This window comes from Macaca thibetana, chromosome 11 (genome assembly GCF_024542745.1).
Source record: "Macaca thibetana thibetana isolate TM-01 chromosome 11, ASM2454274v1, whole genome shotgun sequence".
Classification (NCBI taxonomy): domain Eukaryota; kingdom Metazoa; phylum Chordata; class Mammalia; order Primates; family Cercopithecidae; genus Macaca; species Macaca thibetana.
Genome location: NC_065588.1, coordinates 63,826,274 through 63,853,515, shown reverse-complemented (window position 1 = coordinate 63,853,515; position 27,242 = coordinate 63,826,274). Strand labels below are relative to the sequence as shown.

The following is a 27,242-nucleotide window of genomic DNA, read 5'->3' as shown; positions in this document are numbered from 1 at the left end:
AGCAGCAGTATCCCAGGAGGACAGGAAACTAGAAGCAGCTCTGCATTTTCTGACAGGGGAAGATAAAAGTAGGAATAGGAAATGCCTCTTGAATGGAAACTCAATTGAGTTTAGAATTCATTTTAAAAGCAGCTGACTGTGAGATTATGCACTGGGACTCAATTTATTACATGAATTGGGATGAGCCTAAAGGGACATCTTTTCAGTAATTCAAATCCCCAGGAAGTTGGCTTAGCTGGGAAACAGGCGTTATCCTGGAGAATATATATCTATAGGAAAGAAGATAGAATTCTGGAAAAACTTGATGATGATTCCAAATTAAAAACAAATATAGAAGACCTTGTGTGACTTGGATAAAGACTGTAATGTATTAGCAGTTCCAGGAAAAGTAAAAGACAGATTTGGAACTGAGCAATATAAAAATGAAATAGTGCTATGCCAAGGAAGAAGGGATTCGGTTAATCAGCTGCCAAGTGCCTTTCCATTTGGGACAGACAAGGATTATAGCTGGCAGCAGGAACAGCCAAAGACTTGATATACATGAATCTCATAAAATTGTCTGAATATATTTTGTTCTGTAATGGGCATCTGCCACTTTTTTGTTTGTCTGGTGTTCCTTACTGCAGAAAACTGCCTCTCCCCAACTCCAAGTGATTCTCTTGAGTCTATGGATCAAAGGGCCCTGCCTCTCCCACTACCCTGTGATCCAGGGTGTCCAATCAGAATACCCCATTTCCTGAGTCACAGTGATTGGTCCAGAGGAATACACATGACCCAAGCATGGACAATCAGTGCTCTCTGGAGTAATTGTCATAGATGCTGATGGTTGAGTAGATGTCATAGATGTCTGTTGAATAAAAGATATTCAAACAGATAATTGTCATAGATGCTGACCTTTTGAGATTGCTAGCTGTCAGTACCATACAACCCTGGAGCTACCTGAAGCCTTCTTGCTACCATGTGGAACAAGACTAAACATTAGGCCCAGACCTAGGCAAAAAGAATCAAAAGTGAGGGGACAGGGGAAATGAGAGAGAGGAGAGGGCAGAGGGGAGATTTTGCTACTTTAACTTGAATTAGATTCTTTTCATTTGATTAAGAAAAGCATGAAAGATAAAGCTGATTAGGGAAGGACCCTGCTCTGGTCTCTGGATTTGACCTTTTCTAAATGACTGTGATCCCGAGGATTTGCATGAATGGAATACTTTGGGTCTAATATGATTTATTGACTTGTGTTTTATTTGTAGTTTCATCAGTAAATATTTCTGAATATATCTCTAAAAGATAAAGACTCTTAAAAATACCAATGATACCATGTTCACACCTAAAAGAATGGTGAACACTAATGCTTTAATGTCATAAAACTCCCAGTTAATGTTCAAATTTTGGATTTGTACATAAGATTTAAAGTCAAGCTGAAAAAGTGTGAAAGAAATGAAGAATCTAACCAAATGATAAAGGCAATTTGTGGCAACCTAAATAGGGTACACAATTCTCTACCCAGAAAAGATAATTAACGTTTTAAGGTGTTATAAAAGATTTGGGAAAAAGTATAATGTGGGGTTAAAATGGCCAGGAGACATTGCCAAATCAATCTCAACAAAAAGACAGGATCTTGGCCCCTCATGGACACAGCATATAGAAAAAGACTCAGTGTGTCTGTCTGTGGCTTGGGCAGAATCATTCTAGAAGTTTGTAGCCTATGATCCATGTTTATCTTAAACATCTGCTAAATAAGTAATTATATCACAGCCCCAGGTCTTTCAACCGCTTAACCTCAGCCCAGCTGAGATGGTAAAACTGCCATCATAGGAAAATGATTTTACAATTATAGGAATGCTTAAAATTGAATATAAAGATCATGAAGTAAATCGGACCCACCCAAAGCATTAATACTGTTTAATAGGTTTAGAAACAGAAGTTATAATTTTTGTGTTTAAAGTGTTAGTAATGTTTAATAAAACCTAACATTAGGGAATCTGACAAATTGATCTTCTTAATTTCTATGTGAAATTTATAATCAATTTTATTCTCATTATCTTAAGTCACAGAGTTGATAATTTGATAATGTTTATAGGTAGTATTTGAATATTTTGACTCATTATGGTTTTAAGGGTGAATTGTTAGATTTGCAATTTCTTTGCTTTTGCTTTTTGAGGCTTAAGTTGGCCTTGTGAGGCAACTCAGTTGCTTGATATAATAAGAAGTGTTTTTAAAACTTCAGGGGAACTTAATTGATGGCTTAGTACTATGACTACAGAGGATTTTAATCTGCTAAAATTGAATTAATCAAATAAGTGGAAGGATGATTTCAAATTATGTAAAAATTACTTAGTTTATAAGTAAAATCAAAATCACAAAGTGAACTTAACGTCCTAAGAATATTATAGTTTCAAGTTTGCAACTTAAGTTAATTAAATGTTATTTTAATATTCAAATACCTACACATGGTTCCTTTCTATGCACAAAAGCCTCCAATTCCCAAACACTTTAAAAACACATCAACACACATGGCAAGGAAAATCATTATGCATATAGAAGCCCAGGATGCAACAGCACTTCCTGTATAGTAAGAAATGTGTGGGCTTTGTGGGGCATGAGGTAATGCAAACTACATAAAAATATGCACAACACACAATGATGACCCAGGCAGACCAGCTTCCAGGAACTAAAATAAAAGCAAAGAATCAACAACTGAGGCAATAATTACCAAACAACCATTCATTCATTTATTGCTTTCTTTTATTCAACAGATATATTTACTGAATGTGTACTATATGTCAGGCTTTATTCTAACAGTTTAAGATATAGCTGAAGAAAGGAAAATATAGATTACAGGATGGATGTGAAAAAGACAAAAAAGAGTAGATGAAGTAATCGAGAATGAAGGACAGCTGCCAGAAGAAGGCAGCTTTGATAGAGGAAAGACCAGCTTGTCTTGTCGCAGATTCTTAGTTTTGCCCGATGTCAGCAAGCATGGAACATAAGAAGCGAGAACAACTCAAGACATCCACTGAAGGAAGAAGAGGAGAAAACAAAATAAGAAGACAAAAACAACAATAACATATTCAGTAATAACAGATGGCAGACACAAAAGAAGGAACACTGGAGGGGAAAAGTAGCAGGGCCTGAAACAAGTGGCAGAGGCGGACAGCATAGTCATCACCCAAAACAAAAGCAAGTGGGAGTTGGGGAGTTCAAACACAGTCTTATGGAACTGACTAAAATGACACAAATATGGGTAAAACACAGCATAAAGTAGGAACAGGCAGTATAAAAAATAAGAAGAAAAAAGTAAAAAACCCCAAAGGGCTAAATCTACGGAATTCTGAGAAGAAAATATGGATATGAGTTGAGACACAAGAAAGAACATTGAATACAAGCAAATCATATTCCAAGGGACTGTAGTCGGGCTCTTCCTTTTGATCTGGAGTGGAAGGGAGACCCATGGTACAGCTGCAGCTCGAGAGGAGAGGCACACAGTCAAGCCACAGAGGAAGGAGATGTGCTTGGTCCTGGGGCCCGACTGCCCACTAAAGTTCAAGCTTTGGGAAGTCCCGATGACCACACCCCTGGCCGGGCCTTCCAGTGGCCCATAGGCTGCCAGCTAGAGAAATGGAATGAGTAATGCGAATGATGATAATTGAGGAGCGAAGTTGTGTTCTGATTATTTAAAAATGATTCCGAATATACAAGCAAAATATTCATTCTAGAAAAATTCTTTGAAAGAAAGATAATCAAATCAATGTGAGAAAAAGAAAATTCACAATCCTGAACAGCGATATTTCTGAGGGAGAAAATGCCACTGACATTTCTAATTAGTCATTTGAGGTTTTTGCAGGAACTGCCCTCCCAGTCCCATCCCCCTCTAAAGTTGGCAGTGATGTTCCATCCACAGGACAGGTAGTAAACGGGACTGCCAAGTCCAAATCAAGAATAAAGCTTTCAGTTAGTGAATGCAAGATATCCTCTACAGAAAATATGATGGCAAGTTCGGTAAAGGGATCCTCTCAAGTATTCATTAGACTACTGATTATCACATGCATATGAGGAAACGATCAGGAAAAGAACCGTCCCAAATGATTAAGGGGAATGGTATCAAGTTCTTACACATGACTGGAAAAGGGCTTACTTTCATCAGCCAGACTAGAAAATCTCCTAATTCATGAATCACTTGGCAGAGTACTCAAAGAGATCTTGCCTCAGTAGTAGGGTATAATCAGCCCTAATCTAAACACTTCTCTGGTCCTGCTTAACCAATCATAAAGGTTTGATCCCCAAAAACAAACTATTTCCAAACAACTCAACTGCTCAAGAATATTTATAGAAATAAAAAAATTCAACACCCAATAGGAAAAAAATATACCGTGTCTGGCATACTATAAAAAATGACCAGGAAGGCAAAGAAGCAGGAAAACATGACCATAATGAAGGGAAAACAATCAACTGAAACCAAACCAAACCTGAGGCAGATGTTAAAATTAACAAACAAGGATATTAAAACAGCTATTACAGCTATATATGTTCAAACAGTTAAGTAGAGACACTAAAAGATATTAAAAAATACACATTAAACTTCTAGAAATGAAAAAAATACGTTTGAGATTAAATGTATTTTGATGTATCCCCTTATCTCAAAATACAGTCAAATTGGGGGTTAAGCTTTTGCCATATGAATTTTGGAGAGACACAATTCAGTCCATAGCAGCATGGTATATCTTTTCCAACCTTTTACATTTAACACTTTTTTTTTTTAGCATGGGAAGTATTTTTCTTTTATAGGAAGAATAGAGTTGAATTTTGCTTTTTTATGCAACCCTGACTATCTCAACTGGGAGGGTCAAAATAATGTGTGTGTGTGTGTGTGTGTGTGTGTGTATCCATCAAAGTTGTAGTTAATAAACCAACAGAGAAGATAAAATGAATTAATAAAAATAATCCAAAAGAAAGCAGAAAAAGTACAAAAAGAGAACAAATAATACATGGAATAAATACAAAGCAGATAGCAAGGTGATACATTTAAACCTTAGCATATCAATAATCACATTAAATGTTGTTATTATTTTGACCCCCCAATTGAGATTGTCAAGATTGGGTAAAAATGCAAAATTCAACTCTACTCTTCCTATAAGAAAAACACTTCACATACTAAAAGAAAATGAGTTATATGTAAAAAGATGGAAAAGATAAACCATGCTGCTATGGACTGAATTGTGTCTCTCCAAAATTCATATGATGAAATCTTAACCCCCAATTTGACTGTATTTTGAGATAAGGGCATTAAGGAAGTGATTAAAGTTGAATGAGGCTAGAACGGTGGGACTCTAATCCAACAGAACCGGTATCTTTATAAGAAAAAGAGGAGACACCAGAGCTTGCTCTTTCTCTCTCTCCCCACCCTGCTCTCTGCTTGCACACAGAAAGAAGGCTGTGTGAGGACACTGCAAGAAGGTAGCCACTTGCAAGTCAAGAAGAGAGACCTCACCAGACACCAATTCTGCTGGCACCTTGATCTTGGACCTCAGTCTTCAGAACTGTGGGAAGATAAATTTCTGTTGTTTAAGTTACCTAGTCTGTGCCGTTTTGTTACGGTAGCCTGAACAGACATGTTCACATGCTAAGACTAATCAAAAGGAAGTTGGCTATATTAATGTCAGAGCAAGAAGATAGCAGAGCAAATAATATTAATGTCACTGGGGACAAAGAAGGTCGTTTCATAATGAATAAGGGGTGAATTCATTGAGAGTACATAACAATCCTAAATGCTTATGTACCTAATAACAGCAATTTAAAATATAGGAATCTAAAATTCATTTAACTGCAAAGAGAAATAGATGACTCTACAACTATAGAAAAGATATCAATAACCCTCAATAATAATAGAACAATAGCAGTAAAGATATAGAAGACTTGAACCAAACTACCCACCAACATGACAAATTGGCATAGAACACCTCACCAAACAACAGCTGTATAACACATTTTTTTTCAAATGTACATGGAACATTAAAAAGATAGTCCATATTGTGGACCATAAAACATGTCTCAATATATGTATGAATGAATTCAAGCCCAACTGAATATTTCTTCTAACTATAATGGAATTAAATTGGGAATCAACAACAAAAAGTTTTGTGGCAAATTCCCAAATATTTGCCAACGAAATAATACACTTCTAAACACCCCCATTGATAAAAGAAGAAATCAAAAGGGATATTAGAAAGTATATTGAACTAATCGAAAATTTAAAAAAGAACATATTGAAATTTGTGGATGCCACTAAAGAAGTACTTTAGGGGAAAACTTATAGTACTAAAATTTATAGTACTAGTGTTATATTTATAGGACTAAAATTTATAATACTAGTATTAGATCTATAATGTTAAATACCTCCAGTAATGGAGAAGAAATTTCTCAAATCCGTGATCTCAGCTTCCCCTTAAGCCAGAAAAAGAATAAAAAAATAAAATGCAAAGTAAGCAGAAGAAAGGAAATAATAAAGAACAGAGTGGAATTCAGTGAAATAGAAGTCTACAAAAACAACAAAGCTTAATGAAGCCAAAAGCTGAATATTAGAGAAGGTCAATAAAAATAATAGGTGTCTAATCAGACTGATAAGGAAAAAAATGGAAAACAGAAATTACTAATGTCAGGAATAAAAAAGGTGGCATCACTACAGATGCTATAGATATTAATAGGATAATAAGTATATTGTGAACAACTTTATGCCAAAATCATTATTTTTAAATTTTCACATTATTAGAAGTTCAAATGCCAAAGTTATTGACAACTTTGATGAAATAATTTTTTTAAATTTGGGGTGTATAGTAAGTGTATATATTTATGGAGTATATGAGATGTTTTCATGCAGGCATGCAATGTGTGATAATCATATATGGAGAATGGGGAATCGATCCCTTAAAGCATTTATCCTTTGATTTACAACCAATCGAATTATACTCTTTTAGTTATTTTAAAATGTACAATTAAGTTGTTATTGACTACAGTCACACTGTTCTGCTTTCAAACAGTAGGTCTTACTCATTCTTTCTATTTTTCTGTACCCATTAACCATCCCCACCTCCTCCACAGCCCCCCGCTACCCTTCGTAGCCTCTGGGAACCATCCTTCTACTCTATGTTTATGAGTTCAATCGTTTTAATATTTAGATCTCACAGATAAGTGTGATGTTTGTCTTTCTGTGCCTGATTATTTTGCTTAACATAATGATCTCCAGTTTCATCCATTGTTGCAAATGACAGTATCTCATTGTTTTTTATGACTGAATAGTATTCCACTGTGTATATGTACCACATTTTCTATATCCATTCATCTGATGATGGTCATTGCTTCAAAATCTTGGCTACTGTGAACAGGGCTGCAACACACATGGGAGTGCAGATATCTCTTTGATATACTGATTTCCTTTCTTTGGGGTATATACTCAGCAGTGGGATTGCTGGATCATATAGTAGCTCTGTTTTTAGCTTTCTGGGGAACCTCCAAACTGTTTTTCATAGTGGATGTACTAATTTACATCCCCACCAAGAGTGTAGAAGGGCTCCCTTTTCTCTACATCTTCAACAGCATTTGTTATTGCCTGTCTTTTGGATATAAGCAAATTTAATTGAAATGAGATGATATCTCATTGTAGTTTTGATCTGCATTTCTCTGCTGATCAATGATGTTGAGAACCTTTAATTTTTCAAAGGACACAAACCACCAAATCTCATTTAACAAGAAAAAGATAATGTGAACAACCCAATATCTGTGAAAGAAATTGGATTTGTAGATAGAAACCTTCCTACAAAGGAAACTACAGACTCAGCTTCAGTGGAGAATTATATCAAACATTTAGGGAAGGAAATAATACCAATTCTGTATAAACACTTCCAAAAATTTGAAGACAAGGAAATAACTAGCCACTCATTCTATGTGGTGAGCTAAATACCCTAAATACCAAACAAAGACATGAAAAGAAGTAAAACCACAGAGCAATATATCTCATGAACATAGAAGTGAACATTCAAAACAATATTTCAAGGAACCAAATCCAACAACACATAAAAAGGGTAATACATAATGACTAAGAGGGACTCATCCTAAGAATGCAAGATTGATATAATAAAAAAATCAATGTAACTCATTATATTAACATATCAAAGAAGAAAAACCGTATGATTATATCGGTGGATTAAAAAAATGACAAAATCCAACAGACATTCCTGATGAAAATTTATAGAAAACTAAAATAAATGGGAACTTCCTCAACCTGATAAAGGGCATGTACAAAAAAGTATAACTAATACCCTACCTAATGGCAAAAGACTGAATGCTTTCCTTCTAAGATCAGGAAAAAGACAAGGACGCTCACTCTCAAACTTCTGTTCAACACTGTATCGAAGACTGTGGCCAGTGCAGTCATAGAAGAAATAAAAAAGCATCCAGATTGGATAAGAAGTAAGATTATCTTTCTTTGCCAACAACGTGATTGCCTATATAGAAAAACTGAAGAAATCTATAAAAAAAAAACTTGCAGGACTAATAAGTGAGCTTAGCAATTTTATAGAATGTGCAATAAATTTTATTTCTTATATTCTGTCAACAAATAATTGGAAAATGAAAATTTAAAAATAATATAATAGGATGAAAATATGAAATATTTAGGAATAAATCTAACAAATATAGGCAAGATCTTTACATTACAAATTACAAAACTGCTGAGAAAAATTAAAGAAGGCCTAAATAAATGGGAGAGATGTACATTGGTCATGGGTGAGAAGACTTCATATTGTTAAGATGTCAATTCCTCCTGAATTGATCTACAGACCTAATGCAATCCCAATAAAAATCTCAAAAGGTTTGTTTGTAGAAATCAACAAGCTGATTCTAAAATTCATATGGAAATGCAAAGGACCTGTAAGAGCCAAAACAGGCCGGGCACAGTGGCTCACGCCTGTAATCCCAGCACTTTGGGAGGCTGAGCCAGGCAGATCACCTGAGGTCGGGAGTTCGTGACTAGCCTGGCCAACATGGTGAAACTCCATCTCTACTAAAAATACACACACACACACACACACACACACACACACACTAGCAGGGCACGGTGGCTCACGCCTGTAATCCCTGCTACTAGGGAGGCTGAGGCAGGAGAATTGCTGGAACCCTGGAGGCGGAAGCTGCAGTGAGCTGAGATTGCACCACTGCATTCCAGCCTGGGCAACAGAGCAAGACTCCATCTCAAACAAAAAAAGAGTCAAAACAATTTTGACAATAAACAAAGTTGGAGAACTATGTACTTTTAAGGCTTATTATATGACTAATCAATACAGTCTGATATTAGAATCAAGATAAATACATCAATGGAACAAAATAGAGTCCACAAATAGACCAGCACATATTTCAGCAACTGATGTTTGGCAAAAGTACAAAGGCAATTTGGTGAAGAAAGAAGAGACTCAACAAATGGCGTTGGAACAATTGAATACATGCATGCAAAAAAATTGAATTTTGTTTCATACCATATACAAGGAGTAGCTTAAAACTGATCACAGACTTCAGTATAAAACCTAACACTAAACCCAATAGAAAATCTTTGTGATCATAGGTTATGCAAATATTTTGTAAACATAACATCCAAGCACAATCCATAAAAGGAAAAAAAGTAAAGACTGAGCCTCACTAAAATAAAAAATTTATATTATTCAGAAGGCACTGTTGAAAGAATAAAAAGTCAAGCTACAGATTGGAAGAAAATATTTGTAAATCATATCTTTAATGAAAGCTTTGTATCCAAAATATATAAAGAAAACTGAAATCTCAATATAAAGAAAAAAACAATTTTTTTAAATGACCAAAATATCTGAACAGATACTTTTCCATAAAGATATACAGATGACAAACAAAAACATGAGAAGAGAGTCAATATAAATAGTCACCAAGGAAATGTAAAATAAGACTGCAATAAGATACCACAACATAGCTGTCAGAATGGCTGATAGAGTTGACTGCCAAGATAAGGATGTGGAGAAACTGGAATTCTCATATACCGTAAAACACTTTGGAAAACAGTTTGACAGTTTCTTAAAAATTTAAACATATGCCTATCATATAATCCATCCATTCCACTTCTAAGTATTTATCCAAAAGAAATGAAATCCTATGCCCACATCAAGACTTGTACATGAACAATCACAGCAGTTCTATTTGTAATAGTCAAAAACTGGGGGAAAAAAAACAAAAACAAAAACCAGATTTCCATCAACAAGTAAATTTGTTAATTGTGGTCTATCCACAGAATGAATGTATTGTTACACAGTATAGTGTGAATAATCTCAAAATAGTTATGCTGAATGAAAGAAGCCAGATGTAAGAGTGCATACTATATGATTTCATTGATATAAAATTCTAGAAAATGCAAGCCATTTTATTGTCACAGAAGCAGAATGGTGGTTGCCTGAGATTGGGGGAGTGGGAAGAGGTAGAAAGAAGAGATTATCAAGGGGCATGAAGAAACTTTAGAGCATGATGGTTGATGGTTATGTTCATCATCTTGATTACTGTGATAGTTTCAGGGGTGTGTACCTAAGTCCAAAATGTATCAAATTTTTCACTTTAAATATGTGCAATTTATCGTACATCAATTACACCTCAGTAAAATTGGTAAAAACTAAATAAAAGTAGTGCTTGTATATGAATTTTTAAAAACCCTTAAAATAGGACAAAATAGAAATTTCTCTGAAGATTGCTTCCATAACTCTTAATATGGTTATGCCTCTTTATTAATTTGTCAAGTTTAAATATTCATTAATCCCTCATTTTTAAAAAAATTGAAAAAATAAATTTTCTTAAGCTACTACTTCCCTTTTCCGATCTCTGCCCATTAAATTTTTATTTTTTAATTTTTAAATGTTTTGTGTTGTATTTTTGTTTAATTTTGTACCTGACAAAGAATTGTATATATTTATCATGACAATATGTTGTTTTAAAATATGTATACATTGTGAAATAGCTAAACTGAGCAAGTTAACATATGCATTAGCTCACATGCTTAACGTTTTTATGGTGACAACACTTAAAACCTATTCTCTTAGAGCAACTTTCAAGAATACAATACATTGTTATTAACTATAGCCACCACGTTGTACAATAATCTCCTGAATGTATTCCTCCTGTCTAACTGAAACCTTGTATCCTTTGACCAACATCTCCCTAATCCCCCTCCCCACATTTTCTTTATCCATTCATCCAGTGATGGACACTTACATTGATTTCATTTCTTGGGTACTGTAAATAATGCTGCAGTGAACATGGGAGTGCAGATGTCTCTTTGGCATACTTATCTCAACTTCTTTGCGTATATACCCAGAAGTGGGATTTCTGGGTAATATGTAGATTTCTTTTTAATTTTCTGAGGAATCTCTAGACTGTTTTCCATAATCGATGTACTAATTTACTTTCCCACCAGCAGCGTACAACAGTTCCCTTTTCTCCAGATGTTTAGTTGTTTTCCATCATCATTATTGTCATCGGTAACATATGATGATATAGAATAATTTTTATGTGCCAAAGACTGTTCTAAGCACTTTATATATATCAACTCTTTTTATTTTCGAATGACTTTGTGAAATATTAACTATCTTCATTTTTGCTGAGAAAACCAAGGCACAGATAAGCAGTTTGCCCAAGTTGAAGTGTGGGGCAAAAATTCAAACGCAGGTGTTCTGGCTCCAGGATCCATGCTCTTAATGACTATGTTATACTGCCTTAGTGTGGTATCACTGTAATTAACAAATTTATATAAGATGCTTGATACCCTATTTTGACTTCTCAAATGTAGATGCAATATGTCTTAATTCTTCTTATTTCTGATGAAAAGAATCTAACATCATTACATCTTTCTTCCTTTGCTCCTTCCCTCTCTCCTAACCTCCATTCCAGTGTACATTGTTTTCACACTTGTCGTATAACTACAATTAATTTTTGATACATTGTCTATAAAGTGATTTTTTAAACTGAAAAGTAGCATTCACAATATTTGTAGGGAGATAATTGTTCACTGCAGAACCAAGTACAGCAGTGCCCTTGAGCCTATAGAGGAGATGTAACTCTTGTCAATAAACCTTTGCTATTAGAAGAAGAAAATTACTTCACAGTTTGGAAAGTGTTCGGATGATACCTTATCACAGTGACCTACCATGCCTTTGCCTTGTCACAAGACCACTCAGCTTCTCAGTCATTCAATTTATAGAAGAAATCCACGTCCTCCTGAAAGAGATTCTTCACAGAGCATCTGACTTCTGGTTCTAATTTAGACTGATGGCTTTCTAGGCCTGCCTCAAGGTTGTTGTGGGGAAAAGAAAGAGAGATCAGACTGTTACTGTGTCTATATAGAAAGAAGTAGACATAAGAGACTCCATTTTGTTCTGTGTTTGAGATGCTGTTAATCTGTGACCCTACCACCAACCTTGTCCTTGCAAGAGACATGTGCTGTGGTGACTCAAGGTTTAATGGATTTTGGGCTGTGCAGGGTGTGCTTTGTTAAACAAGTGCCTGAAGGCAGCTTGCTGGTTAAAAGTCATCAACATTCTCTTAATCTCAAGTACCCAGGGACACGCACACTGCCAAAGGTCGCAGGGACCTCTGCCTAGGAAAGCTAGGTATTGTCCAAGGTTTCTCGCCATGTGATGGTCTGAAATATGGCCTCGTGGGAAGGGAAAGACCTGATCGTCCCCCAGCCTGACACCCGTGAAGGGTCTGTGCTGAGGAGGACTAGTGTAAAAGGGAAGAAGGCCTCTTGGCGGTTGTTGGTGGTTGAGACAGAGAAAAGCATCTGTCTCCTGCCCGTCCCTGGGCAATGGAACATCTCGGTGTAAAACCTGATTGTATATTCTGTTTACTGAGAAAGGAGAAAACCGCCGTAGAGCGAAAGGCGGGACTTGCTAGTGCAATGCTGCTCTTTATGCACTAAAAAGGTTTATGAAGATGTTTGCATATGCATATCAAGGCACAGCACTTTTCCTTAAACTTATTCGTGTCACAGAGATCTTTATTCATATGTCTTAATGCTGACCTTCTCCCTACGATGATCCTATTATGCTGTCACATCCCTTTTTCTAAGATGGTAAAGATAATTATCAATAAATACTAAGGGAACTCAGAGACTGGCGCCGGCGTGGGTCCTCTGTATGCTGAGCGCCAGTCCCCTGGGCCCACTTTTTCTTTCTCTATACTTTGTCTCTGTGTCTCATGTCTTTTCTCAAGTCTCTCGTTCCACCTAACGAGAAACGCCCACAGGTGTGGAGGGGCAGGCCACCCCTTCAGTTGTCATCCTGGAATTATATTTCATTATAATCTTGGGTAAGATCCACTGCTCCTTAGAGGCCATGGCTTCCTCCTACTTGGGTTCTTTTTTGTTTTGCTTCAGTAATTCTTTCAGAAATAGTCTGTGGGTGGTAAATGGTCTGAGTTCTTGCATGTTTCAAAATGCCTCACTCTTGATTGATAGTTTAGCTAAGTAGAGAATTTTAGGTTCAAAAAACATTTATTTTGCACATTTTGAAGGCATGCTTCTTGTTTTGTTTTTCTTAGCATTTACAGTTGCTGATGATCTGTCTCATTCCAATTGGATTCTCATTGAGTAATCTATTCTTTTGGCTTTTAGACTCTTCCCTTTATTCTCAATATCTAAAATTTCACAAGAATGTGCCTTGGGCTAAGTTTGTTCATTCATCTTATTTTGCATTCTCTAGGGCTCCTGCAATCTCAATCCTATTTCTTCACTTATGGAAAATTCTCTCCTATTCTTTGTTTTGTCGCTTTCCGAACATCCCTTTGGATGTTAAAATTTTGGACCACTTTTCTCAAATCTCTTCACTTTTCTCCCACATTTTCCACCCTTTATCTTTTTGCACTACGTTTAGAGCAATTTCTTCAACGTTTTGTCTCAGGTCTTCCCTTGAACTGTTAACTTTAGCAATTACTTTTTCATTTTAACAAATTTTTTTTTGTTTTAGTTGTTCTTTCTCAGCAATCTAATTTGGCACTAAAAAATGCTTTCTCTTGACTTTTGTTTCCATGAGGATACTAAATAGAATAACTTTAAAGATATTTTCTATGTCCTGAATTATCTGTTTCCTCCGGAGTCAGTGTATGTTTTCTCTCAACCTGCTCTTTTGTCCTCATTTTTCTTCAGATTTTCATAATCCTTGGCTATAGATTCATACCTACAACTGAGGTAGGTCAGCTCATTGAATGCAGATAGCTCTGCCTTGTGCAGCTCTCTCTTGTCTACACAAGTGGCTGTTACTGGCAACCTTTGCTTTAGACCTTGTAGTGAAAGAAGAGGAAGTTGGATGTCCCCCTCCCTGCTTCTCTCACTTCCCAGCAAAAATGCGAAGAAGTTTACTCAGATGGGGCATCACCCCAACTAGGGCTCCTTCTCACCAAGACTATTCAATTATTTTAAATATTAGTCCTCTGGTTTTAGCCTGAGCATGTGATGCAGGGAAGGAGAACGTGGACTATGACTCACACAGTTATTCCACAGTTGATTGCTTTCCAACTCTCCTTTCATACTCCAAGTGTTGAGCATCTCTCTGGGTGTGCTGCCAGGAAAAATAGCCCTAGCCTCTACTGCAGCCTTCTCCTGTGAATGTGATTTAACCTGTTAATACAATTCCAAGTATTTCCACTTTCAAGAAACTTGTCTATATCCCTAGTTCCTGATGCTCTTTCTTCTGTACCCAGTAGTCTTTAATTTGTTACTCTTACTTCTTCTTTGCTGACATTTCTATGAGATGTGAAGTAGAAAGGAGATACGTGCTGTCTGCCATCTTGAATGAGAACTTTCTTTGCCTCTTTGGACATCTTTGTACTTTTCTCATTTTGAGGCAAAAGACTCCATATAGCTTCTGCTTAAGGCCATTGGACAATACAAACAATTCCTTAATTTCTCTTCTACTTGTCAGCTCTACAAATATTTGAAACTAGTTTTATATCCTCCTATGCTGTCCAGGATAAATATTTCCAATTCCACTAACCATACCTCACCGAAGTTTTAGTACTATCATTCCAATCATTTTCTTCTGAACTTTCCCCACCTTCTTAAATAATTCAGTGCAATACCTAGGGTATTAATGTTGGAAACTACTTCAGAGTAACCTAGTCTTCCCTACTACATCACATGTCCACAACAGCCAGTTACTTCCTTCCCTTCCCTAGGCAAATAAAATTAATGTTACATCTCTACCAGCTGCTGTGAAAACTCTATGCACTGGTGACATACTTAAAAGCCATGAAATTATGAGAAAATAGAATTTCTCTCTGAGAATTTCCAGGCCCCCTAGCACAACTTCTAACTTGTACATAATTACTTTATCACAGAAATAAACGTTATTCAAAAATTCTTAGTTGTAGTCATTTTGGAAAGAATAATACTATCTGTTAAGAAAGAAATTTGGGATAATTGTTCCTAAGTTGATTAAAGTATGCAGTTGGAGCCACTATATACATAGATACATATATTTTTTCTTCAGTTATTTGAAATGGAACTCCAAAACTCCAACACATTTCCCATTTCTCATGAGCAAAAATGAACAATTTTCTAAGAGCCTCACATTATTGTAAAATTGCCACTAATTAAAATATGTATAATATTTAAAAATCAATAAAAAGAGGATAAAGGCAAGTATTATATCCACCTAAAACAGTATCACTATAGTGACATCCCTTTATAACAAAGTTTAAGAAAATTAAATAAAATATTGCCTTACAAAGTTACATGGTACAGTTCTCAACGAACACAAAGATTTTTCTAATATGTGTAGTTTCCTTGGAATTTTCTTTGCCCCTGTTTCTTGGAGAGCCTATTTGTAAACCCCAAAAGAAAAAGGTTTTTTAATATGTGTAGGGAAAGATTTATTTCAGATGTATGTTTAAAACAAGATATTTAACAGGAATTTAAAAGATGTTTTCAAAATCTACTTATTTGTTTATCTGTTGAAAAGAATTAAGAAACTATTACGTGCTAAGCACTAGTGATTTATTAATACAATGAAAAAACTTTCAGTCTCTAGTTTCAGATCCTGCACAGGTGAAAGATACATTGATTCAAATTTGTTAAAGCACTTCTTTTTCTACACTTTGCTTAAGGGAGATTTAAATGCACACCAATTGTGTGCCAGTCTCGAGAAAGCCAAAGCCTAGCAGCGGCCGGACGCCTGTAATCCCAGCACTTTGGGAGGCCGAGACGGGCGGATCACGAGGTCAGGAGATCGCGACCATCCTGGCTAACACGGTGAAATTCCGTCTCTACTAAAACAATACAAAAAATTAGCCGGGCATGGTGGCGGCACCTGTAGTCCCAGCTATTCGGGAGGCTGAGGCAGGAGAATGGCGTGAACCCGGGACGGGGAAGTTGCAGTGAGCCGAGATCGCGCCACTGAGCTTCAGCCTGGGCGACAGAGACTCCCGTCTCCAAAAAAAAAAAAAAAAAAGCCTAGCATCTTCTCCATTCTCTGGGTCCAATGGACTGTGTCAATAACACTTGTGCAGTGTTGGCTATGAGGATTCAGCAGTGAAAATTTAGTTGGAAGTTAAGAACACACCTCAAGAAAAAATTATTTCATTACCACATTCTTATTTTCTCTGATTAATGAGAATTTGGAGATCAGGCATTTCCGTTTCTACAGTTGTATGGCGAGCAGGTCCAGTATTGGTGGTCCTTTGGCATCTCCTACTTGTAATACTGGGTCTCCTGCCAGCCTGGTAAAATGCATGCTTTTTGCCCTGGACAGTCATTGTTCACACTTGCTTGTTCACAGTGCACACCTGCTTGTTCACACTTCCTTTCCTTTGCCTGAAATGCACTTGCTATTCTCATTTACCTGGAGTCTTCTTACTTCTGTTTCAAGGCTCAGCTCAAACACTGCTTCCTCGGGGAAGCCTTCACGGACTCCTGGGGTAGTGAGTCAGCTCAGTGGCGTTGTTGCAACAACTGTGAGAAAAGACAGAGCAGGAAATGGATCTCGGCTCTAGCTCTTACCAGATGTGTAGTTATGTAAACTTTTTGAATCTCAGTTTTTCCCATCTATAAAATACAGATGCTTACCTTGCAGGGCTGTTTTGAAGATGAAATGCAATGGTGAAGATAATGTCCCTACACGGAGAGCTTGGCATGAGGGCACACAGTGTTTTTTATCCTCCTCCTTTTTAGCCACACCTTTGAAAGGCAGGAACTTAAAATCTCGTGCTTAGATCCACCATGTTCTCTATTATGGAAATCATTTGGAAAACAATAATATGAAGTTCAAATTAAAGCCAGCATCATTAATCAAAGCTTATTAAAGATTTTCCAATTATGTACAAAGATCTTTCATGTAATGTATGACTATGAAATAATTAGAATGATCTTTTACTTGAAGTGTATGCAAGCAATACTTTCAAAGATGCTGATCAAAAGCCTCAGCACTCTGTGTGAGAACCTATAAATTTTACATAGAGGTCAATGCTATATTCTTAGCAATGACATCTGCTCTTTTACCTACTTTACAAACTCAGAGGTAGGCAGGAAGTACACAGTACACTGATAGCAAAGATTCCAAGGGACAATAACAATATGAAAGCAATAACTTTTTTTTTTTTTTTTTTTTTGAGATGGAGTCCCGCTCTATCCCCCAGGCTGGAGTGCAGTGGTACAATCTCCGTTCACTGCAACCTCCGCCTCCCAGGTTCAAGTGATTCTCCTGCCTCAGCCTCCCAAGTAGCTAGGATTACAAGCATGTGACACCATGTTTGGCTAATTTTTGTATTTTTAAGAGAGACAAGGTTTCACCATGTTGGCCAGACTGGTCTCAAACTTCTGACCCCGTGATCCACCCGCCTCAGCCTCCCAAAGTGTTGGGATTACAGGTGTGAGCCACCAAGCCCAGCCAGCAATAACTTTTGTATTTTATAAGAATTTGCATTACTTCAAAGTCTTTCACTCATGTCTTAAACATTCTACAAACATTCATTACCCCTCACAACATCCCTGTGGCAGGTCAGTAGTGCTCAGTTGTCCCAATTTCCAGAATTGTATGCAAAAGTCCTTCAACATCAGTATAACAGAGTAACAGAGTGATGCTGGGTATGGTTTTTTGTTTCTTTGTTTACACAGGAGGTCAGGAAGATGAGATACTCTTCAACAGGTGAGAAGCTGTTACGCCTTTCCAAGTAGTATTTGTTTCCCACAGGCTATATGTTTTTCGTCAAATTTTTACTCTGTTTCAAGAAATTTGGGAAACATGAGTGCCTGACTCACTCACTCACTCGTTGTGATTAAAAGCAGACTTTCAAGTGTGAATCCTTGGTTCAATTCCAACTCTACCACCTTTTAGCTATGAGGCCTTGGATGAGTTACTTCCTCTATGTTATGGACTGAATGTATGTATCCCTCCAAAATTCATATGTTAAAGTCCCGTCCCCACTGAGATAGTATTAGGAGGTGGGACTTTTGGGAGGTAATTATGTTTAGATGAGGTCATGAGGGTGGGAATCCAATGATGGGATTAATGTCCTTATAAGAAGAGCAAGAAACCAGACTCCCTCTATCTCCATCGTGCGAAAACACAGCAAGAAGGCAGCTGTCTGAAAGCCAGGAGTAGGGCCCTCACCAGAACCGAATTTGTCAGCACCTTGATCTTGGAGTTCCCTGCTTTCAGACCTGTGAGAAATAAATGTTTGTTGTTTAAGCCACCCAGTGTATGATATTTTGCTATAGCAGTCCTACCTAAGACACTCTGTCTATGGTTTAGCTTCCTCATCTGTAAAATGGGGATAACAATAGTACCTACGTCAGAGGGCTATAGGGAGCAGTGCCTGGCACATAATTAGTGATCCTAATTATTAGGAACTATTCTTGTTAGCTCTTCTTCCTATTCTAGGCACTGAGATGCAATGGTGAACAATGGTACTCAAAAGATATTTAGCAGATGAATAATGCAAAACCATAATAGAGTGGAGACATAAATATAGATTTTGGAACGCAGGTGGTTTTGATGAATGACTGATGTCAGAGAAGAAAAATTTAAACATTCATATGAGTAAGCCTCAACAACAGGCTCATTTGCCCAACAGCAGAAATTTTAAAAAATGAAATTATTTGCCTAATAACACAAAAGACCAAACCAATGAAAGTAAGCCAAGTAGCTTTGTGCCCAAATGTTACTTTTTCAACTTGGCTGTAGTATGCAACCCTTTTTGTAAGCCTATAAACTTTATTTAACTGTTAGCCAAATACACTGACTCTCCAATGAGGTCATATTTGGAAATATACGTATCAACATTTAAACAACTCAAAACCATAAGAAAATCTTAAATACTTCAGCCAAATTCTGTCTCAGAATTGAAAAGTGTGATGTAAAAATCAGGGGAAGACATATTATGAATTGGATCATTGTGTTATGCTACCTTTTATATATAATGAGTACAGAGCACAGGCATTTAGGATACCATCACTAAAACTGTTTGCAGCACAAACCAGTTGTAACCACTGCTAAAAGTTCTAACACTACTAAAAAAATACTCAAGAGAGTATAACTACAATGTTTACATCTGCCTACAAGAACATGATCATCTTAAGTCTCAATTTTAAATACTGGTATTTTCTTTTAAAGTTCTTCAAAGCATGTGTACTATGAAAAGGGGAATTTAAAAAGAATTACTATCTAAAGCTGCAGAGGAGTTGGAGCAAATCAAGGAAGGTGTTTAAAGAGTAAATGTAAGTAACTGATACAAAGTTAAGATAGCACAGAGGGCTAAGGAACAGAGAGAGGCTGGAGGGAGAAAATCACTTCCAACTGAGAAAAGGAGAATGTGTGCATTTGACTATGCACTCTCTTCCTTTTTATTTTTCCAGAGATGATAAAATAATAGGAACTGTAAGTACTTCGAAAGTTAATTGGTATTAAGACAGGCCTTTTCAGAGATCAGCACAGGTAATACTGTATTTACTGTGAAGGAAATTAAGGGTTGGTTTCTTTAACAACTAATAAAAACGGAGTATTGACAAGAGAGAACAGAAAATCCAGAGAACACTGAAGTCTTTTTTCAAAGTATGGTAATGGAAAGCTGCCTTCAATGGCTGTGAGTCCTGAAACCACAAATGGTTTCTCAAAATCTCTGAACAAGCCACACACACAATATAATACAATACAACACACACACACACACACACACACACACACACATTGCCTCTTTCTCTTTCTCTCTCAAAAGTAATGATTATAAAGGTGACAATTAGCTATTACTCAAAAGTACCTTTGCAGGCAGGTATTATGTTACCCTCAATTTTGCTTTATTTAAATAGTGAATTAAATTTAAATACAGAGTTCTTTAATATTTTTGCTTCTGGTGGGTTTTGGTTTTGGCAAAGAAAAATAAGGTGAAAGGGCAAATTTGTGCTCTTTTTTATTCCATTTACTCGGTGTTCTCATAGTGGCAACTTATAGGGGTTATAAATAGAATAAAATTTGTCATTTTACTGTTCCCTATATCAGTGTTTCTTTCCGGAGGAAATGAATCCCAAATATGTGGGTATATCCAAAATATTCATTAAAGTGTTATTAAACAGATAATATGCCCTGACATGTTTATACTGATTTTCTCTTGATATTGTAATAAATTACCAAAAATGTAGTTGTTTAAAATAATGTGAATGGATTATCTTACAGTGTTTTAAAGATTCAATACAGCTCTCACTAGGTTACAACCAAGGTGTCAATAGGACCTCATTACTTTTGCCTCCTTCCAGTTTTAAGGATTACATTGGACCCACCTGGATAATCCAAGCGTCTCTCCACATCTCAGTGTCAGCTGATGAGCAACCTTAATTCCATCTGCAACTTTAATTCCTCTCTGTTATGCGTATTCAGTACTCTGGCTGCCATAACAAAATACCACAGGCTGGTGGCTTAAACAACAGACACTGATTTTCTCACAATTTCAGAGGCTGGAAGTCCAAGATCAAAGTGCCAGCAGGATCTGTTTCTGATGAGGCCTCTCCTTGGTTTGTAGATGTCTGCATTCTTGCTGTGTCCTCACATGGTTTTTCCTCTGTGCACACGTAGAGATAACGTGAGCTCTGATGCCTCTTCCTCCTCTTATAAGGACACCAGTCCTATTGGATTAGGACACTGATAAGGTTTGGCTGTGTCCACACCCAAATCTCATCTTTTATTCCCACCTGTTGTGGGAGGGACCCGGTAGGAGGTAACTGAATTATGTGAGCAAGTCTTTCTTGTGCTGTTCTTGTGATAGTGAATAAGTCTAATGAGATCTGACACGCTCTCTCTCTTTGCCTGCGGCCATCCATGTAAGATGTGACTTGCTCCTGCTTGCCTTCCTCCATGATTGTGAGGCCTCCCCAGCCATGTGGAACTGTAAGTCCTTTAAACCTCTTTTCTTCCTAGTCTCAGGTATGTCTTTATCAGCAGTGTGAAAATGGACTAACACAGTACATTGGCATTGGTAGAGTGGGGCGCTGCTGAAAAGGTGCCCAAAAATGCGGAAATGACTTCAGAACTCAGTAATAGGCAGAGATTGGAACAGTCTGGAGGGCTTGGAAGAAGACAGAAAAATGTGGGAAAGTTTGGAACTTCCTAGAGACTTGGATGGCTTTATGCCGATAGCAATATGGACAATAAAGTCCAGGCTGAGGTGGTCTCAGATAGAAATGAGGAACTTGTTGGGAACTGGAGCAAAGGTAACTCTTGTTATGCTTTAGCAAGGAGACTGGTGGCATTTTGCCCCTGCCCTAGTGATTTGTGGAACTTTGAACTTGAGAGAGATGATTTAGGGTATCTGGTGGAAGAAATTTCTAAGCAGCAAAGCATTCAAGAGGTGACATGGGTGCTGTTAAAGGCATTCAGTTTTACAAGGGAGGCACAGCATAAAAGTTTGGAAAATTTGCAGCCTAACAATGCGATAGAAAAGAAAATCCCATTTACAGAGGAGAAATTCAAGCTGGCTGCAGACATTTGCATAAGCAACGAGGAGCCATATATTAATCATCAAGACAATGGGGAAAATGCCTCCAGGGCATGTCAGAGGTCTTCACAGCAGCCCCTCCCATCACAGGCCCAGAGGCCTAAGAGGAAAAAGTGGTTTCATGGGCTGGTCCCAGGGTCCCCAAGCTGTGTGCAGCCTAGGGATTTGGTGCCCTGTGTCCCAGCCACTCCAGCTGTGGCTGAAAGGGGCCAATGTAGAGCTCAGGCTGTGGCTTCAGAGGGTGCAAGTCTCAAACCTTTGTGGCTTCCACATGGTGTTCAGCCTGCAAGTGCACAAAAGTCAAGAATTGAGGTTTGAGAACCTCTGTCTAGATTTCAGAAGATGTATGGAAACGTGTGGATGCCCAGGCAGAAGTTTGCTGCAGGGGCAGGGCCCTCATGGAGAACCTCTGCTAGGGCATGTGGAAGTGAGATATAGGGTGGGAGCCCCCACACAGAGTCCCTACTGTGGCACTGCCTAGTGGAACTGTGAGAAGAGGGTCACTGTCCTCCAGACCCCAGAATGGTAGATCCACTGACAGCTTGCACCATATGCCTGAAAAAAGTCACAGACACTCAATGCCAGCCCATGAAGGCAGCCAGGAGGGAGGTTGTACCCTGCAAAGCCACAGGGGCAGAACTTCCCAAGACCATGGGAACCCACCTATTGCCTCAGCATGACCTGGATGTGAGACAGAGTCAAAGGAGATCATTTTGGAGTTTTAAGATTTGACTTCCCTGCTGGATTTCAAACTTGCATGGGGCCTGTACTCCCTTTGTTTTGGCCAATTTCTTCCATTTGGAATGGCTGTATTTACCCAATGCCTGTACTCCCATTGTATCTAGGAAGTAACTAACTTGCTTTCGGTTTTACAGGCTCATAGGCAGAAGTGACTTGACTTGTCTCAGATGAGACTTTGGACTGTTGACTTTTGAGTTAATGCTGAAATGAGTTAAGGCTTTGGGGGACTGTTGGAAAGGCATGATTGTTTTGCAACGTGAAGACATGAAATTTGGGAGGGGTCAGGGATGAGATTATATGGTTTGGCTGTGTCTCCACCCAAATCTCATCTTGAATTCCCATGAGTTGTGGGAGGGACCTGGTGGGAGGTAGTTGAATTATGGGAGCAAGTCTTTCTCATGCTGTTCTCGTGATAGTGAGTAAGCCTCATGAGATCTGATGGTTTTAAAAAGAGGAGTTCCCCCGCACAAGCTCCCTCTCTCCGCCTGCCGCCATCCACATAAGATGTGACTTGCTCCTCCTTGCCTTCCTCCATGATTGTGAAGCCTCCCCAGCCATGTGCATCTGTAAGTCCATTAAACCTCTTTTCTTCCCAGTCTTGGGTATGTGTTTATCAGGAGTGTGAAAATGGACTAATACAGACAGCATCCTTACAACTCATTTAACCTTAATTACTTCCCTAAAGGCCCCATCTCTAAATACAGACACATTGGGGGTTAGGCTTCAACATACGAATTCTGGGAAAACACAACGCAGTCAAAACATCATGCAACTTAACCCGTTCACATGTTCTAAGGATAAGGACATGGACATCTTTGGCCAAGCCATTGTTCTGTCTGCTGTGATGCTGTACTTTGAATTGCAAACCCCTGATGGTGATATGCTTGGGGTCAAATGAGGTGAGTCTGAGCTCAGACTGGGTGAGCAGGAGGAGGAGAAAGACACCGTGTAGGACAGCTGCTCTTTCGCCTTTTTTCCCAAAGTGGTTATAATAGAAGCTTGGGCCACTTCCAAACAGAGAACCAACCTTCCTCTCTGGCACTGGTTCAGGGAATAGCAACATGAGCGCTTACTCAGAGTAAAAGGTGGAAGTGGCCATGGTGTCAGGGCCTCTAAACCATGGGGTTATCAAAATAGCAGCACTGTGGTGGCTCGCAGGTGCCCAGAAGTTAATCTAACACTATTAAATAGTGTGTGCTGAACAGATCCTGGACAGGGGCCTGGGGGTCAAGTACTCCATCCTTGGTTTTAAAATTCTCATTTCAAAATAGCTGGATGCATGGATCAGACAAGAAATAAGTACAATGTACTATTTGTTATAAGAGAGCATGTCTTGAAAAAAGTCCAGAGAGAAGCTGATTCCCAGAGTGGGAAAAACCTCTCATCTTTCTGTTCCCTTTTTATCATTCATGAAGGTCACTGGGTTAATCAGCCCATTACTCATCATTTGTGCGTCAGGACACACAAGAATGTAGCCATCTTGATAAAAGGCCTCATTGCTCTCGAAAGGAAATAATCAGCCTAGAGGGTAAGAGACTTGCAGATTCCAAACCTAAAAAGAGATAGGGAGTATCTGAAATAGGAAAACAATTCAATTGCAGCTCCCTTCCACCTTGTCATCTCAGGGAGGTCACCTCTTACTGCAGGCCAGAGGCTTGTTAATGAATGTTTATGCAGAAGTAGCTACCATTCTGATATCACCCAAAAGATCAAGCACTGAAAGTATAAAAGAAAGGAGACTAAGATGATTAATAAATACTTTCTGTCCTTTTCCCATGCCATTGAAGGCATACACACATATGGACAAATATTACATTAAAGAACAAATGAGTAAATTATACTACCACCAGGTGCGGTAGCTCATGCCTATAATCCCAGTATTTTGGGAGGCTGAGGCAGGTGGATCACTTGAGGTCAAGAGTTTGAGACCAATCTGGCCAACATGGTGAAACTCCGTCTCTACTAAATATACAAAAATTAGCCGGATATGGTGCCACATGCCTATAGTCCAAGCTACCTGGGAGGCTGAGCCAGGAGAATAGCTTAAACTCGGGAGGTGGAGGTTGCAGTGAGCCAAGGTCTTGCCACTGCACTCTAGAATGTATGACAGAGCGAGACTCCATCTCAATAATAATAATAATAATATGATATAAAAGCATGTGTGCTCTTCATATTATATAGGTTTGTAAAGGAAAAACCCAACCACCTATACATTAACTGAGATCTAGTCTCAGCCATATCCTGAACACAACGTCCACGTGTCAAGACAAGAATTGAAGCAATGCACACTGAAGTGGAAGTCTATTATTCAACCACTAAACTGCCCCTTCCTATGCCTATGGAATTTGCTAATTAGCAATAAGACATTGTTAATCAATTATAGCACTGTTTTCTGCTGAACCCTGAGGAAACTGCATAATCCTAAGGCAGGATTCTAGGCAGCCACTACCAAGCATTCAAGGTTGGCACTAAAAATGATACCGATTTGCCTTCCTGGCATATAACATTTCTAATTTTTCCGTCTCTACTGGCTTCTTCTTTACTTCCTCCAACACACATAAGACTTTATATTCACTAATAAATAGTTGTGGAACGCCTGCTGCATACCAGTGCTGTTTAAGGCAATAGGAAACACAGAGGTAACAAGAACTAGCATAATGTAACTTACACTTAATGAGGGAGACAGACAATAACAATCATTAAACAGATAAACAAGTTTTTTCCAGACACTGATCAGTGTCTTTTTTAAGACACTTTAAAAAAATTAAATCACATAACGTGACAGAGAAGGACTAGGGGTGGGGGAAATAGGCACTGGTAGAGAGGCCAAGGAAGTGCTATCTAAGCAGATAGTGTCAGATCGAAGTGATAAACAGTAAGACATCAACCACACAAGGAGAGAGGGCAGAGGGGTTTCAGCAGAGGGAGCAGGAAGTACTAATGTCCTGAGGCAGGAATGAGACAGGCATTCAGGAAACACACAGAAAACAGATGTGGCTGGAATGCACTGAGCTGGGGAAGAATGGAACCAAATGACGCTGGAAAGAAGCAGAAGCCCAATCACAAAGGGCTTTGAAGGACATGTCAAGGAAATTACACGTTATCCTTAGTGTGATGAGAGGTCAGTGGGGAATTTAAGCAGAAGAAAGTACTAGACTGATTACTTTTGCCTACCCAGAAAAAATACTCACTTGCTTCCCTTTGCTCGTCGTCTTTCTCTCCATCTCCCCACATTCACAGCCGACATTCATGAGTGGGCCTGTACCCACCACACCATTTCCTCACCACCAGCTTCCAGGCACTGGGTAATACGTTCCATTTCCTGCACTGTCTCCAAAACTCCTTCTCAAAGGGTTCTGGCTTACTTTGTGCACATCTCTCTTGAAACCTCCCTCCCCAAGCATTTCACTCACTCACAAACTTTTACTGAGGTCCTGTTTTGTCCCAAACTTTACATCAGTCCCTGGGGATCGTCCTTTTATGTTAGCAAGAAAGATAGTCCCTGGTCCTCAAGGAACCCAACGTGTGACAATTAAACCAGCCTGACCACTGAATTCTAAGGTCTATGAAAGTAGGCACTGAGATGAACATGGGAGACTGCAGGAGCCTCTCAGTTCATCTGACGAAGGCTGAGCGAGGGGGCAGGCAGGGCAGAGGGAGGAAGCACTGCTACTTGAGACATGGGGACAGCAGGAGTGAGCCAGGCTAAGGAGAGCACCACATTCCAGATGGTGGAAACCAGAAGTGAGAAAGTGCCTGGCAAATGTAGGAACCGAAATGGTTCACGTGGTTCAACAGGCCGGAAAGCAAATTTCCTCCCCATTATTAAGGTGCTCTTCCATAGCAGTTTTCTTCTGTTGATTTTATTCATTCCCTTACAAATGCTTTTCTTTATAATAATGTATTGATAATTTTAAAATATGGTCATTGTGAAAACTGATGAAAAACAGATAAGAGAAGTAAAATTAGTATCAGCTACCTGTTAATACATTGCTGTATTTCTTCCTAATTCTTTTCCCCATGCCATCTCTGCCTCTCCCTTTGCCTGTTCCGGTAGGGAGGACATTCACTCGTGTGCCTCCCTTTTTTTGTGTTCCGGTAGGGAGGACATTCACTCGTGTGCCTCCCTTTTTTTGTGTTCCGGTAGGGAGCACATTCACTCGTGTGCCTCCCTTTTTTTGTTGTTTAATATTATACTGTAAACATGTTGTTCATAATTCATATACTTATAATTTATTAAGAAATCCTCTGTTAATAGATACAATGTTTTTTTTCTAAGTTTGTCCTAGTAGATATGATTATTCTTGTACATAACTCTTTGTTTACATGATGGATTCTGATACCAATTTCTGGAAGTAGAATCAACAAGTAAAAATGAATGAGTATTTCTAAAGCTCTTGGTACAGATTACCAAGCGCCCTCCAGAAAGGCTCTGCTAATTATGCCCCAGCAGCATCAAATGAGTGCTTTACACC

The 27,242-nt window shown here is 38.3% G+C and overlaps 1 protein-coding gene across 5 annotated transcripts in view; it reads right to left on the bottom strand.

Moving 5' to 3' along the window:
• The window catches only part of DYRK2 (dual specificity tyrosine phosphorylation regulated kinase 2), a 92,169-nt gene that overhangs the window by 11,323 nt on the left and 53,604 nt on the right, over positions 1-27,242 (bottom strand). For 2 of the 5 annotated variants that reach the window (XR_007717752.1, XR_007717753.1), the window contains exons 1-2: positions 17,111-26,853; positions 16,887-16,996 (exon numbers count right to left, since the gene is read on the bottom strand). The gene's annotated coding sequence lies outside the window, so the exon portion shown is untranslated. Of the gene's footprint in view, positions 1-14,183; positions 16,997-17,110; positions 26,854-27,242 lie in introns of those variants that run through there. The other 3 variants (XR_007717751.1, XR_007717750.1, XR_007717749.1) reach the window with 2 other exon arrangements.